Source organism: Tenrec ecaudatus, chromosome 1 (genome assembly GCF_050624435.1).
Source record: "Tenrec ecaudatus isolate mTenEca1 chromosome 1, mTenEca1.hap1, whole genome shotgun sequence".
In the NCBI taxonomy this organism is placed as follows: domain Eukaryota; kingdom Metazoa; phylum Chordata; class Mammalia; order Afrosoricida; family Tenrecidae; genus Tenrec; species Tenrec ecaudatus.
This window is the reverse complement of record NC_134530.1, coordinates 110480540-110497060: the sequence shown is the minus strand read 5'-3', so window position 1 is coordinate 110497060 and position 16521 is coordinate 110480540. Positions and strand designations below refer to the sequence as shown.

General features: G+C 36.7%; 1 pseudogene; it reads right to left on the bottom strand.

Annotated features, from left to right (window-relative positions):
* Positions 1-3840: 3840 nt before the first annotated feature.
* LOC142433157 (ATP synthase F(0) complex subunit g, mitochondrial pseudogene) lies at positions 3841-4160 on the bottom strand (annotated as a pseudogene).
* Between the last annotated feature and the right edge of the window lie 12361 nt (positions 4161-16521).

The following is a 16521-nucleotide window of genomic DNA, read 5'->3' as shown; positions in this document are numbered from 1 at the left end:
ACACATCCTTAGCAAAGATTTAATAAAATTAATTTATGAACACATGTATTAATAAGTCAAAACTGATTCAGAGATTATCAGGTTGCCCTGCACTTGATTTTTGGAACTGTATTGATCTAAAGGCTAATGCTTTAACCCCAAAACACCTTGGTTTAAATGAGATAAAAAATGCACTTCTCTCATAAATAACTGTCTTATCTGTCCAAGTTTACAGGGAAGTGTAATGCAACACTGTTATTAAGTAATCTGGGATAATTTTATATTTCTTTGCTCTATCTGTGTGGGTTGTTTTATTTTTCCTACATGGTTAAGCCAAAGTCCTGTGACACCCACCAGCCTGCTTTACGAAGGAAGGTAAAATAAAGTCAGGGCAGGCAATTCACTTTTCAGTAAGTTATCATGAAGTTACACATATTACTTCTACTCACATGCCACATGGGAGAAATAATGACATGGCCACACCACTGCAAAAGGAACAGGAAAATATATTTCACTAGGCCGTTGCATGCTCAGCTAAAAATTTTTTAATGATATGATAGTGGAATGTAGTGATACCTACTCTTAATTTGAAAGACTTGGTTTCATTTTATCATCTGAAAAAATGGACTTATATTTTCAAACCCCCAACTTCTTTGAGATAGAAATACAGAGCTTTCTACTCCCATAAAGATTTACAGTCTTGTAAACCTGCAGGGCAGTTCTGCTCTGTCCTAAAGGACCACCGTGAGTTGGAATGAACATGTTAACAGTGAGTTTGGTTTGGTTTTTGTTGCTGTCTTCATGTATGCTGTTCCTGATATCCCACAAATCATCTGGTCTTACTTCCTTATTGTTCCATGTGTCAGATTTGTTCTTGAGATGGTCTCTAAGTTCAGATGGGATATACTCAGGGCTGCATTTTCCATCTTGTAGACTTGTTTCCATTTCTTCACCTAAAATATGAACTTGCATATGAGCAGCTGTTGGTTTGTTTCACAGTTGGCCTCTGGCCTTCTTTCAGTTGATAATATTGAGTTTCTCTATCATCTCTTCCCACAGATGGAGGAGATTTTATTTTTTGAATTTCATTTGGTGAGGCCCACATGTATAATTGCTGTTTATGTTATAGAAAAAGGCAATGATACTGGTCTTGAAAAATTCCATTGTGTTATCACCAGTTTTGTGTTTCTTACTAAAGCCATATTTTCCACCTAATTACCCTTCTTGTTATTTCCAGATTTTGCACACAATCACTACTAATTGTCAGTGCAATTTAGCTGCATGTTTGATCAATTTCAAAATACAGAAGCTAGTAGAATTCTCTAATTTACTAATTTCTGGCTTTAGTGATTTAAATTTTAATTCAAATAATAGCTGTATTAACTAGTCTTCCTTATAAGCATCCACTACTTCTTTATCACCACAACACTGTCATTCAAGATAGAGCTTAAAATGTTATTTTTGATAATATGCAATTCCATTCCTCCTCTGTCATTCCTAAAAAAGTGGGTTATATGGTTTTCTGACTCAAAATGACTAGTAAGTCCAGCTTGCTAATGCCAACAATATGCATCTTTATGCATTTCCTTTTTGATGACTGCTCAGTTTTCTAAACTAATAGCCGGCACATCCCTAGCTCCAATTTCGGATGGATGTTGCATCTGGTTCTTATTTTGAGTTGTTCACCATGGCAGTTCCCAGAGCTGTGCTCTGTCACAGTCACACAAGTTGACTCTTCCCAAGTTCAATTCTGAGTGCACCCCAACCTGATAGGTTCATCTTCCGGCGCCGTCAATGCCCCGATGCTGCTCCTAGGATTTCAGTGCCTAGCCCCTTCCTTCTTTTCAACTGTCGTAATTTGGAGACTCTGCTAAAGCTATGTACTGTGCATGACACTGCTGATATTTGAAATATTGGTTGCATATATTCCAGCCTCATGCAATAAGCCCATCATCCCAGTATAGCAAATAAAGACCTTGAAATATTTTTCGATCTTTAAATCCATATAATCTCAAATTTACATATATTTACTCTCATAGAGTTTATGTTCATAACTTACCCTTTTGGTGTTATAGTCCCAAACATCGTGTATTTTATGTTCTTCATTGTAACATAAGAATTCATCATTTAAATCTATATTGTTATTAAATAGGGTTAAAAACTGTGATGAGAATTCCATGCTGAAATCAAGCATATGAAAGAAATAGTCATGGATCAAATCATTGTTATCTTGGTCCACATCAATATATACATAGGAAAATATCATTATTTTTCATTCCTAGGGAATCTGGAAAATGTGGCATCACAGGTAATTTAAGGTATACAGGATATTGCTTAGCACAGTCACATTTCTACTACAGTCATTTTTATTGAGGAACTTGAATTTATATAAATACATTTGGAAAAGGAGTAATTATAATGAGAAAAATGTTCGAATTCATTCAATGTGTGAACACTTAATATTGACCATACGCAATATATAGTGGGGTTTAAAACAAATTATTTGCAGGAATTTTATGTGCAGTAAATTTAATGAAATCATGATTCCCTATGTTATTATTAAGAGCTAAATTTTCCTTTATCTACACAACACATTTAGCACTGTTAATGTTCTTTTTCTCTATGGTTACAAATAATCTTCAGAATAACTTGATGATAAAGTGTCTCAGGATATTCAATTAAATGTTAACACACATGCAGTTAAGTATGACCATCTTTCTTTTAATGCCTCATTTCATGCAAAGTAACCATTTTGTGAAACTTTCTTGAGAAAGTATCATTTCTCTTCTGTTACAGGGATAGAAAAATCTATGCACATCCTATTTTATTAAAGAGGGGAATATAAGGACCCTAGACAATTTTCACCTCTGAAGAAGGTGTCTCCTTATTGTTTGACGTTTCCTGACAGTAGTTTATTGAGACATAGTGTGGAAACTTGGCAGAAGATACATAGATTTTTATTCTAAGTATTTTTTATTGAACTTTACTCTTGTTTCAAAGAGTTGAAAGCTGGAGAAAGGATATGCTGCCTTAAGGAAAACTGGTTCTGATGTGATTTTGAGTTTCATATTCTCTCAAAAAACAATATTGAATTATGTTTGGAAATAGAGGAAAATAATAGCTATTAAAAGAAGAAATTTCCTTCCATCTGGAACTTTTTGTGTCTTATTTATCTTTAACCAAAGAAGTGTTTTTACCTTCAGTTTTGATTTTCATTGAAACAAAATGAGCCTACATACATTTATTTTTAAATCATTTAATTCCAAAAGGTATTTTTCCAGGTATAACAAAAAGGCCAAAGAGAATCAAATGACAGGCTATGGTCACTTCTGTTAAAGCATAATTCTGGGCTGCGTATATAGGGTAAAACAAACTATACCGATGACACTTTTATTTATGAATTAAGCACAAAAGTGAAATGATATGAAATGTCATGAGATTTTTAAAAATTATTATTCAGGATATACTAAAATAAAACAACCCTTTAATTTTGAACTCAATAATATTAATTTGCACTAACAGTAAAGACAGCTTATTGATGCTAACAGCTGAGGTTAAAATAAATGGTATTACAAAATCATAGAAATCTTTATTAAACAATAAAAAAGTAAAATCTCCAGTCTGGGTCTATTTACATCTAAAAGAGGTATTTCAATCTCTCTTAACCACCCCCACTCCACCCGTGCAGTAAATGCTATTCAATTTCACCATCTAAAGAGAAAAGTTTTGGTGCACTCCAAGCAGTCGATTATTTTATTAAATTATTTTTTAAAGCATGATCTATTTTAGTAGAGTAGACTGATCACACATGGTCCAAGAAAACTCAAATAGGAAATATCGTCAGATGTTGAAGACTGGTCTTCAAACATCATAACCAATGATGCCTCGTTTACCTATGATCTCACCAATATAAAACCACATCCACAATCCTGTGGCCACCAGAGCATTCGGCAGAGCTTCCTCAACTGTGAGCTGTTTGAAGCGACCAGTCTGAGCACCACTGATTGTTTATTTGTCAGGCTCTGACTGGCTGCAGGGATCTCAGCAGGGGTTGGAGGAAGCAGCTCCACCCTGGCACAGTGCCAACAGGTGGCCCATGGAGATTTCGAATAAGTCACAGCAGCGCTTACCATGCCCAGAGCCTGCCCCACCAGGTCATGGATATATTGGGCCAGGGTTATAGGAGAGAAAGCCCGTGGGCAGAAACGCCCGGTTGAATGTCACCTCTGGGAAGCCAAAACAGTCAATTACTATTCCGCTAACATTTTCTTTGAGCTTTGATAATTAAAAAAATTCTAAAGGGTGACATCAGGGCTGTAGGGTGGGTGGAGTAAGATTTCTCAAGAAAATTTTTCTATGGCTGCTCTTGCTATCTTTGATTAATGAATGGGTCCATTACTGCAATGGAACAATGTATCCCTGTCATTCATGCATGTCCTGGTCTATTTATCATGAATGCCACTTTTAATTTTCTTAAACTTACTTATGAGAAGCTTCCACGTTGGTTCTCTGCCCTTTTAGAAAATCTGTTAAGATTGCCTCTTCAGAATTCCGAAAACACAGTCACCTTCTGAACTGACTTTTCAGACTAGAATTTTACTGCCCTAGCAGACCCTCTTGGGAAAGTGTTGGAAAGCAACGATGTTACTTTGAGAATTAAGATGCACCTGAATCAAGATATCGCATTTCCATATGTGTGTGAAAACTAGACAATGAAAAAGGAATACTGACATGAAGCAGCAAACCAATAGAGAGGTCTGCAGGGCTGATCCCAATCCCAACTATGTGGACAGCCCCTACACCCAACTCCCCCCACCACAAGAATGCACTTCAGAGGACAGCACTGAAGCTACAGCTGAGGGAGCGGGTGCTTCTGATCAGAGCAAACATCAGCAAACAAAGAGGGAAGGTGAGAGACTGGAACACAGCCTGGCCCACCAAGCCCCAAGGATGATATTCGTGCTCAAAATAGCCAATACAGAAGAGGCCCATAGGGCTGGCCCCACGACAAGACAAGATATCCCTCACTGACCCATGGCACAACTGGGACAAAACTGAAGACACAGGGCAGGAATTGTGCTGATCTGACCCCACCACAATGGGGTGAAACACTAAGGGAGTGCAACAGAACAGCAAAGGGGAGCAAAGCAATGAAGTCCCCAGGGAATTCCAAAAATAGAATTTGGGACCAGGCCTTGGCACCCCATTGGAATGAACCAGAACACACTCCTAAAGGTCAGCAGAGAGACCTGAAACAATTTATAGGCTTTTCTTTTTTGTGTCATTTGGTTTTTTGTTGTTGTTATGGTTTTTGTTGTTGCTTTGTTTAGCTCTGTCTTGTTTTTGTGTTTTTTATTGTCTCTACATGTCTATCTAGATAAGACAGATGAAATAATTAATCCGCAGGGACACAGGAGAGGGGGAGGCAGGGGAAAGAAATGGGAGTGTCAACAAACCCAGGGAAAGGGGAACAACAAGTGATATAAAATCGATGGCATGAAGGGTGTAGAATACCTGGTGGGGTTTGATCAAGGGCAATGTAGCTGACAGGAATTACTTAAACCTGAATGAAGGCCGAACATTACAGCTAGACAAGAGGAAAATAAAAGGAAATAGAGGAAAGAACTAGGAGGCAAATGACATTTATAAAAGTCTAAATACAGGCATGTAAATATATAAATATATAATGATAGGGGCATCAATTTATGTACATATATTCATATGTTAAATATTAAGATAGCAGATGGACATTTGGCCTCTACTCAAGTACTCCCTGACGCAAGAACACTTTGTTCTAATAACCTGGCATTCAGTGATGCTCACCTTCCCGACATGATAGCTGAAGACAAAATGGGTGCATATCAAATGTGGTGAACAGAGGGGATGGTGCCCGGCTATCAAAAGATATAGTGTCTGGGGTATTAAAGGCTGGTGTATATATATATATATATAACTCAGCTGATATATATATATATATATATATATATATATATATATATATATATATATATATACACACATACACACAATCAGCTGAGTACTAACAAATCCCACATGGGAAAAGCACACCAGCCTGTAGGACCACAAGGTGTCAATGGGGTTAGGTATCAGGCATCAAAGACCCAGAACACAAAAATAATATCGATGTGAATGAGGGAAGAGTGGAGTGGAGACCCAAAGCCTATCTGTAGACAATTGGACATCCCCTTACAGATGGATCACAAAGAATAAATGAGCCAGTCAGGGTGCAGTATAGCACTGAGGAAACATACTAGTCTTTCCTCTAGTCTCCTAATGCTTCCCCACCCCCCACCACCCCACTACACTATCATGACCCCAATTCTACCTTACTAATATGGCTAGACCATAGCATGCACAGAGTACAGATAAGAGCTTGAAACACAGGGAATTCAGGACAGATAAACCCCTCAGGACCAATAATGAGAGTAGGGATACCAGGAGGGCAAGGGGAAGGTGGGGGGAGAATGAGGGAACTGATCACAATGATCGACATATAATCCCCTCCTAAGGTGATAGACAGCAGTGGTCAGTGTAAGACATGAAAAAGAAAAATTATAAATCATCAAGGGTTCATGAGGGAGGCAGAGTGGGGAGGGGGACAATGAGTTGATATCAAGGGCTCAAGTAGAAAGAAAATGTTTTGAAAATGATAATGGCAACACATGTACAAATGTGCTTGACATAGATGATGTATGGATGGATTGTGATAAGAGCTGTAAGAATTCCCAATAAAATGATTTTAAAAAGAAAAAGAAAACAGAAGAGCAAAGGAGAATTGATGTATTTGAATCTTGGCAATGTGGACTGCTAGAAGAACACACCCCTCTGCCTTGGAAGAGGGGCAGCAAGGATGCTCCTCAGAAATGGGAAGGATTTCGATCTTTTTCTTTGGATATGTTATCAGGTGAAACCCCAGAATAGCAAATAATGATTTCTAAAGCAAGCAGTTGGGAAAAAAAAGAGGAAGCTATTCAATAAAAAAAACTGATAACAATATTTGCAACAATGCGCTTAACAATAACAACAATCGTAAGGATGGTGCCCGTATGGACAACTTTTCAATCAGTTTCCAGAAAGGCCAACTATGAGGGGAAACAAAATGCCAACAGAAGCAGGGCCATATTCTCTTTAAGACTTTAGGAGATGTTGTCTTGTCTTGTCAGCTTCTGCTAAACCCAGGCAAGTCCTTCGGTTACAGCTGAATGTTCACCTGGTCTGCCATTCCTCCATTTGTTTCTTTGTGTCCGTTATCCTGATTTATAAGAGCAGCACTAGATTGGATTAAGACTCACTTTCCTTTAGTAGGAGCTCATGTTAAATTAACTGATGCGATCTTCATGCCACCGTTTGTACCTAAGGCCACCTTCTTAGGTATGTTTCTTTTGTGAGCACAAGTTTAATCTGTAACACAAATAAAATTTTATAATGGCTGCTATAACAGGCAGCTAACAGACTTTCATCTTTGCCCCTTTGTTTCTTTCTACAACATCTACCAACATAAGAATTATGAGTTATATAGTATGAAAGACTAGGGCTTTTATTCCCATAAAAAGTTAGAGTCTCCGAAACCCACAGGGGCAGTCCACCTTGTCCTGTAGGGTTGCTGAGTCAGAATCGACTACAGAGCAATGGGGTATATGTTGTGTTGTTCTTCCGGTACACCTGGAAAGAGCTGAAATAAAGATGTTTACTTGTGCTTTGTTGCCCATGGAAAGGACCAAAATAAACTGTAGATAAACTTTAAGAAAAAGTGGAATTCCAGACACTTCATTGTGATCATGCGGAACTTGTACATGGACCAAGAAGCAGTAATACAGACTTTACAAGGGAATACTGCTTGTTTTAAAATCAAGAAAGGTGTCTATAAGATGTGTATCCTCTCCCCCATACGTATTCACTCTATATGCTGAGCAAATCATCAGATAGATTTATATGAGCTGGCTTATATAAAGAATGTGCTATCAAGATTGGATGAATGCTTATTAACAACTATCAATATGTCGATGACACAACCTTGCATGATGAGCGTGAGGACTTGGCACACTTGCTGATGAGGATAAAGGGGTGCAGCCTTTGGGATGGATCAGGACTCACTGTAAAGAAAACCAAAATCCTCATGATAACTGGAAATAATATCATGATAAGCTGTGAAAAGTTTGAAGTTGTCCAGGATTTCAATCCAGTTGCGTGGATCCACAATCAATGCTTGTAGAAGTGAAATGGACTGCTCAAAGGACAAACAGGTCTATTTTGCAAGCAGAACATGCAGAGTGTTCCTCCGAAGGAAGGATGGCATCATCAAACTTAACACACTTTGGAGCTATTATCAGGAGAGGGCTGTCCCTGGAGAAGGACATCATGCTTAGCAAAGTGGAGGGCAGGCTGCAACCCGGGGCTCACGCAGAGCAACCATTCTGCAGATGATGCATGCACTTCAGTGCTCAGTTCTGTTGTGCATGGTGTTGCTATGTGTGCAAACCAACTCAAAGGAGCCCCAGTAGCCCTTTAGTGGTTACAGGTTTGGCTGTAACACAAGGTCAGGAGTTCAAAATCCCCAGTTGCTCTGTGGGAGAAAGATGAGGCTTTCTACTCAGATGAAGTTATCATCTAGGAACCCCATGGGGAAGTTCTACCCTCTCCTATCGGGTTTCCATGAGTATATTTCCAAACCATGGTCCTCTTACCACCTGTCTAATCTCACCTGGAATGAGGATGTATTGATCTGTCACCCATGATGCATTTGTGACACTTTCCTGTGTCCTTCCACGTCTTTTCCAAGGCTCTAATTCTCAGCAACCCCCTGGATGCCAATATGGCCTTGTGCTAATGGTTTCCCTTTTCTGGATGATGTATCTCAATGTTTGCCATGGCTCCGTCCGTTTTAAGACTTAATAAATGTTCTACTTGAATTATATTTGAGATTCGAGGTCTCCTTTGTAATAAACAGTATCCAAAACAATATTAAATATTTCTGGATTTCTGTGGAAATTCTTGGTATTTTAAAACAAAACAAATTTTTTTTTCAAGTCATGAGCAAAACTGAGATGCAAGTAAAGTGTTAGTTTGGTAGTACTCTTTCAAAAAGTTCCTGAGATGTGGAAAACAGAAACAAAATGAGCTGCAAATACACTAGACAAGCTATAAATAAATAATCCTGTTTTCTCATTTGTTTATACAAAAGTGTTCTCAACCATAGCAACTTTGTAGTTGATTTTGATTTTGATTTTGAGTGGTTTGCTTTGGTGAATTTATATTTCTTAAAATATGCTTTACTATTTTTCCAGACCTATTAATCAATCAATAAAATTCAAAGGAGAGATCAGACGACTGTTCATCTCCAAAGAGAAGATAAAAATGCATTACTTTTAAATAATTCTCTGTGCCTAAAAAATTTTCCACCACAGCATCTATCGTATTTCAGAACCATTCAGATAGGAGTACTCGAAGGCATTTGACGACACTGACAATCAGCTGTTCAATGCAGACAGCAGGGCTATGCTTTTTGTCAGAACCATTCAATGGCCTTCAGAGTACAAACTCAGCAGCAGCAACACTGAAAGGAAAAGCAGTAATTTGTGGCCCAGGATGCATTTCAATAAGCCTAAACTATCTGTGACAGATGAGGAATTTAAGCTGCTGTGTGTAAATCGACAAATGAGGTGTGAGAGAGGGTTTCATTAAAGTGAATCTCACTTCACACCAGGTTAGGCTTCTTCTCAATGGTGTTCTCTGACTCCCATTAAAGGACTTGGAAAGTATAAAACCTTCTTCGACACAGATGTTCACACTCACTTTGTATATGTTTACAGATATGTGATATATGAATTTCACCAGGAAAACATCTTGGAAGAGTATTTGAACTAAAAAGCATATTCATAACATGGATTAAACAAGAGTCCCATTTGATCTTTCCTTGAGAGAAATGCATTTACATTTTCAAATGTGATCATTTATTAAAGTGCCGTAGTTTGTGTTAGACATTGCAGAAAAGACCAGACTCATTTGATGGGGTGCAAGTTTTGACTATGAGTGAATAGATTTACAAATGAGATTTAGGGCACATATTTTATTATTCAGTGAATCTTTTAACTCCTTGTAAATGTTATAATTATTAGACACATGCTTTTGATGGGTTCCCCAGGGGGGTTATAATAAAACAAGAGAAAATCCGCATTTAGGAAGTCTAGATTAATACGATCGCTGGACTGATTGAATTCTTTTGAACGGAATAGCTGTGATAAGACTTCTCATTCTGGCTCCTTTTATTTTTATGGTTGTCGATACGTTTGCATTGTTCTTTGTAAGTAAATAAAAATGGGTATACAAGTTGTTTTTATAACAAGAAAATATGCCGAATGTCTGTGTATTTAATTTTTGAAAGATGAGAGAGACTTCTTAGAAAACTGAAACCTTAAGACTTAATTATGTTATTGAAGAACTGTTTTTAATTGTAGGAAGTTTAATAATAAAGTTTTATCATGTCCTGTTTACATAATGAATAATTACCCATTCTTATATAGCTATTTTAATGTGAATGAGATTTATATTCTTTTTAAAAAATCAATTTATAAAACAGAAAAGTAAATGACACTTAAATTGCCATGACTTACCTTGGTGACTTTTATAAGCTGAAAGTATTAGTCTTGTGATTTATGTTTAATAATTTAACACATTCATAATTTTAGATGTGGATTGTTGAACATAAGCATAGAGATTATTTAAATGAATATTTAATTTTTATTCACCTTGCCAGAAGACAGAACATGCATTTAATTGCCTGATTTGAAAAATAGAAGAAAAGTTCACTAAAAATGGCAATGTAATAAAAATAATGTAGAATAAAAGAGGCATAATTTATTTGGGGAGTGCCAAAAATAAATAATAATTGATTTGTCAACAGATAAATTAAAAATAGAGTACAATCCGGTTTTTCTTGATTTATGGAGATTAAGTCTATATGAAACACATACTGACAGTATGTATTTCAATATAGGTTTTATTATTTGCTTTTAATTTAAATATTATAGCAAATATTCTATATAACAAGTTTATTTCGGTATATAATGTAGATAACCGATAAATGATATTTCTTTTGCATTGATTGCCAAGAAAAGACTTTAGAGAAAATAACTATTAAGACAAGGTGGGAGATTGACCTATGGATAATCAAAATATTATAAATTTCAGGAATTAATGCTTTAGTATTAATATGGGAAAAGGACAGACTGTAGAGAACTTACAGTATGCTATAGTGCTTCGTGACAATTGACAGCTGGACATTCTTGGAATTTAGAAATCCACCCATAGAATTTAGTTCCCTAAATGTCCAATATCATCTATTTTTTCATTTAATATTTTTTATGTTCTTTTTCCTATCTCATCTCTTTAATAAACTGATCAGAACATAATATGAGTGATGCACCTCATATTTTTAAACATTCAACATTATTGTTGCTATTTCTGTGGCTCTCTTTCCCTGCACCTCACCACCTCCATCTTGTCCTGTCCCTGTTTCCAGCATCCCTTTTTATTTTTTGGTATGTATATATGGCTGGATTTTAATGTCCTCAATCTTAAATGCACACCTTAAATACTTTTAAAGAAAACATATTCTTCTACAACAGACTGCAATTTAAGGGAAGAGAAAAAAATCACAGCATAAAACATTTTGTGTGTGTGGAAATAGGGATAAATTTCTTCAAATTATTGGTCTGAAATTATTCCTATAACCTCATCTTCAATTTTCTCTGAATGGGGAGAATTATTTATATAGTATCCACTCAGAAACAGGTGAATTTAGCTTCAAGAACTGAAACTCAGAAGCATTGTAGTTTCTGGTAATAGTAGTCTCTAAATTATTCTCTCTCGTGAATGAACAGCGGGTTTAATTAAGGTGAGTAGAATTCACTCTACTCACAAAGAACACAGCTAACTTTGTTTGGCTTAATTTACTCATTAAAGGCATCTGAAGCTTTTTCTTTAAGAAAAATAATCATCTTCATATCCTTGTATGTTAGAGCAGGAGTCCTGCTTTCTTAAAAATAAAAAAGCCACACATTCGTGTGAAAAGCAATGTAAAGAAATCCTACACATAGCGTTTGTCTCAGTTGAACCTAAGCTTCAAACCCTCTGGCACTTTCGCCGACATCATCCCAGACCATTTGCATTGGTTCTTTGCCACAATTACTGCGCGAAGCTTTTCCATACACGATTTTCACACAAATGCACCTGATTAACTCTCCACTTTTTTTTTAACTTGGGAGAAATAAGAAATAGAAGTGTCTTGTAGTTTGTATTTGTACTCAAAGAAATCACTTACGTTTTACAAGGAGAGTCCTTGATGAGCTTTACAGTCATATCCACTGAGTGGAAATGTCACTTTAAACACATGCGAGCTGTTGCTTGGCGAGCCAGTAGCCCTTCAGTCTGACCCCAGACCTGTCAGTACTTTTCTGCTGTAATGGATATATCGTCTGAGCTCTACTGCCTTAGTCTGCTTATCAGTACCACCAGCATAAAGTTAGATTGCTTACTGACCCAGAGGGGTAAAATAACAAGTATTTTAATGTAAAAAGTATATTTCTAAAATGTCTGGGGAAAATGCCTTACACAGTTTTCTTTATTAGAGAGGTATGTTTGATTTATTCTTGATTAAGAAAAAAGAATGTTTATTGTACTTAGCACAAAAGTAAAGCCAGGCATTTGTGGGCTAAAAGGAAAATAAAAGAACGAGAATGCTTTATTTTTTTGAGAGTTTCTTGGCTCCCAACACAAGCCTTGAGGAACGCAACCCAGCTCTCCTTCCACCCTGATATTTGTGAGGTTTTCATTCCATAACATACGTTGCTGGTGTTTGCTCTCAAATGATTCTCCAAAATAGGAAGATTGCGTTTATATATTGAAGAGTGGGATCTATGGTGGTTAAAATTTAAGTACAAAACAAGTCAATAATGCAAACAAACTTGATGTAATCAATAAGAAAGACACCAGAAGAAAACTCTTCAAGCCATTAATTCCTTAAGGGGCCTCAAAATTCATTAGACTATCCCATTTTCCCTTATTAAGTGATATTGGCCCTTTATGAATGCCTCTTATCCAATATCTTCCACAAGAACTCTTCTTAGGGATGAGGAGGATTGAATTCTTTTCTCCTGTGACATTCCATCCTTTATAGCTCAGAACCAAAGTAAATTTATTCTTCCTACACAAAGAAAAATATCAAAATTTAAGGAATACAGGTTCAGTTTGTTTATGTCTATGTATAGTTACATAAACCGTTTGAGATACAGATATTTACTGTGTTTAAATGCTTGCTTAAATCAAATGTGTTATGACTGAACTCTTAGCTCTATATTTTGTAAAGGCATATATATTTCAGTATAATATATAATGTACATTACTATGGGGAAACTAAGACACTCTGAAATTTGAAATTGAACTAAGGTTTGAGAGCCTTTTTATACTACAAGAGAATAAATATGGCATATTGATTAAGTTGGACACTGATTTGAAAGATTATTAGCATTTTCTAGGATTAAATAGATTTTTGTGAGGTAATATTAAACATTTATATCAAATATAAATACTTTATAGGTATTTATGCTTCTAGATTTTAAAAGTATGCCTTAATGATAAAGAACTCATTGAAGGAAGGAATCTTAGAGGCTCTTTTGAGCCTTAGAGTAGGTATTTCATGGCAATATTAAATATCTTCAATACTCTTGCTGAATAAATAAATTATTCATTTTGGACTATGTATATCAGTTAATATTTGAAAATTTAAATTACATACGAATACAATATGGGTGCCATGAAATAGAGGAAGTGGCACATTGATAATTCAAAAGCCTAAAATATATTTAAAAATTCATATTCAGGAATAATTCCAATCTCTACAGAAATTAACCTTTTTCCAGAGTCGAACACAGAACACAGCAGCAAAATACAGAACAAACTCCTTTACTTATAATTTTTATTTTGTCACTTACTTACTGGTTGAATACAAGCAAATCATTTAACCTTTCATTTAACTCAATTCTGGGATAATACTAAGCAAAATGATGACTATTGTGTGCATAAAGTTAATGACAATTAAAAAATATTCTGAGGGTTATACTCTAAATAGAGAAAAAGATTCTCCAACCCAATAGATTGTATTGAATTATAGACAGAGAACTCCATTCATGTAGGTAGACTGTAGAAAAATACACAGAATGGAGACATTATAAGGGGTTAAAGATGTTATTCAATTAAGGTATTGCTTGGTTTTATGTCACAGGTAATATTTCTCCATTTAAGAGACAAACTTTCAAATGTTTAGTAATCAACAAGTGATTAAATAATTCTGTTTATTGAGTTTTATAGAAAAGCCAGATTTATTTAACAATTAAATAAAATAAAAATTAATCAAAAGCTAACATAAAGAAATAAAAGACATGTGCTGTTCAAATATTGACTTCTTACATCTCATTGATCATAATTGAGTTATATGACCCTGCTTAGCTACGAGGGAGGCTAGAAATTAGATGCTCCATCTGAGTGTCATGGGCCCAATGGAAAAGAATGGACTCTTTGACAGAGTTCACACTTCTGTAGTAAAACCTTTACAAACAGGCACTTCTAGTTTGTCAAGAAATCAACCAATATATGGCATCAGGGAAAATCTGTGTGAAACCACCTTTCAACGTTAAAGCAAAATTAAGATCTTAAAGAATAAGGTTCGTGTGACAGAAATCATTACGTTTTTTTCTCATTTTTTTGCAACTCTTATCACAATCCATGCGTACATCATTTGTGTAAAGCACATTTGTACCTTCATTGCCCTCATCATTCTCAAAACATTTGATCTCCACCCAAGCCCCTGGCATCAGGTACTCATTTTTCTCCTCCCTCTGCCCTCCCTCCTCCCTCATGAACTCTTGATAATTTATAAATTATTATTTTGCCATATCTTGCCCTGTTCGACATCTCCCTTCACCCACTTTTCTCTTGTCCATCCCCCAGGGAGGAGGTCACTTGTAGATCCTTGTAATCGGTTCCCCCTTTCCAACCCTCCCTCCTTCTCCCCTTCCAGTATCGCCACTCACACCACTGGTTCTGAAGGGATCATCCGCCCTGGATTCCCTGTGTTTCCAGTTCCTATCTGTACCAGTGTCCATCCTCTTGTCTAGCCAGACTTGCAAGGGACAATTTGGATCATGATAGTGGGAGTGGAGGGAAATAAGCATTTAGGAACTAGAGGAAAGTTGTATTTTTTCATCTTTGTTACATCGCACCCTGACTGGCTCATCTCCTTCGCGAGACCCCTCTGCCAGGGGATCGCTAGTGGCCTACAAATGGGCTTTGGGTCGCCACTCCACACTCCCCCCCCACACCCTTATTCACTATGGTAACATTTTTTTTGTTCTGATGATGCCTGATACCTGAACCTTTTGACGTCTTGTGATCACACAGACTGTTGTGCTTCTTCGATGTGGGCTTTGTTGCTTCTAAGCTAGATGGCCGCTTGTTTCCCTTCAAGCTTTTAAGACCCCAGATGCTATATCTTTTGATAGCCAGGCACCATCAGCTTTTTTCACCACATTTGCTTGTTCACCGGTTTTGTCTTCAGCGGTTGTGTCGGTAAGGTGAGCATCATAGAATGCCAATTTAATAGAACAAAGTATTCTTGCATTGAGGGAGTACTTGAATGGAGGCCCAATGTCCTTCTGCTACCTTAATACTAAATCTATAAATATATTCACATAGATCTATTTCCCCATCCTCATACATAAATATATTTGCATAAGTACATATCTTTATCTAAGACCTCTATAAGTGCCCCCTTGCCTCCCAGCTCTTTCCTCTATTTCCCTTGACCTTTCTCCTGTCCCACTATCATGCAATTCCTCTTGGTTACATTACCCTTGATCATGCCCTACCAGGCCTTGCACGCCCTCCTCACCACCGATTTGGATCACTTGTTGTTCCCTTTCCCTATCATACACATGAACATTCTGCATACTGTGTAAGGGACTAAAAAAGAATGGATGCCTTTGAATTGTGATGTTAGAAAGTAATGAATAGCCCAAGGACTATCAGCAGCATGAATACATTTTCCCTGATAGAAGTACAACCAGAGAGCTCTTTAGAAGCAACAATGGTGAGATTTCCCTCAAATGCTCTTGACATGTGCTTTGGAGGGATCAGTCCCAGGAGATGGACATCATACGTGAGGATTAAAGTGTATGTAACGCAAACCATGGCTTTTTAATTGCCTCATAAACATGTGGAACCTGGACATTGAATAAAGAAGATTGAAGAACATTCAATATATTTGAGTTATGGTGCTAACAAAGAATATTGAAGGTATCATGGACTGCCACGAAAACAACCACGTGTCTTAGAAGTGCAGCCCTAAAGCTCCTTTGGAGATAAGGATGGCAAGATTTGGTTTCATATATTTTGGACATGTTATCTGGACAGATCAGTGGCTGGAAAATGGCACCATGCTTGGTAAAGTAGTTACTGTTACTCACCGAC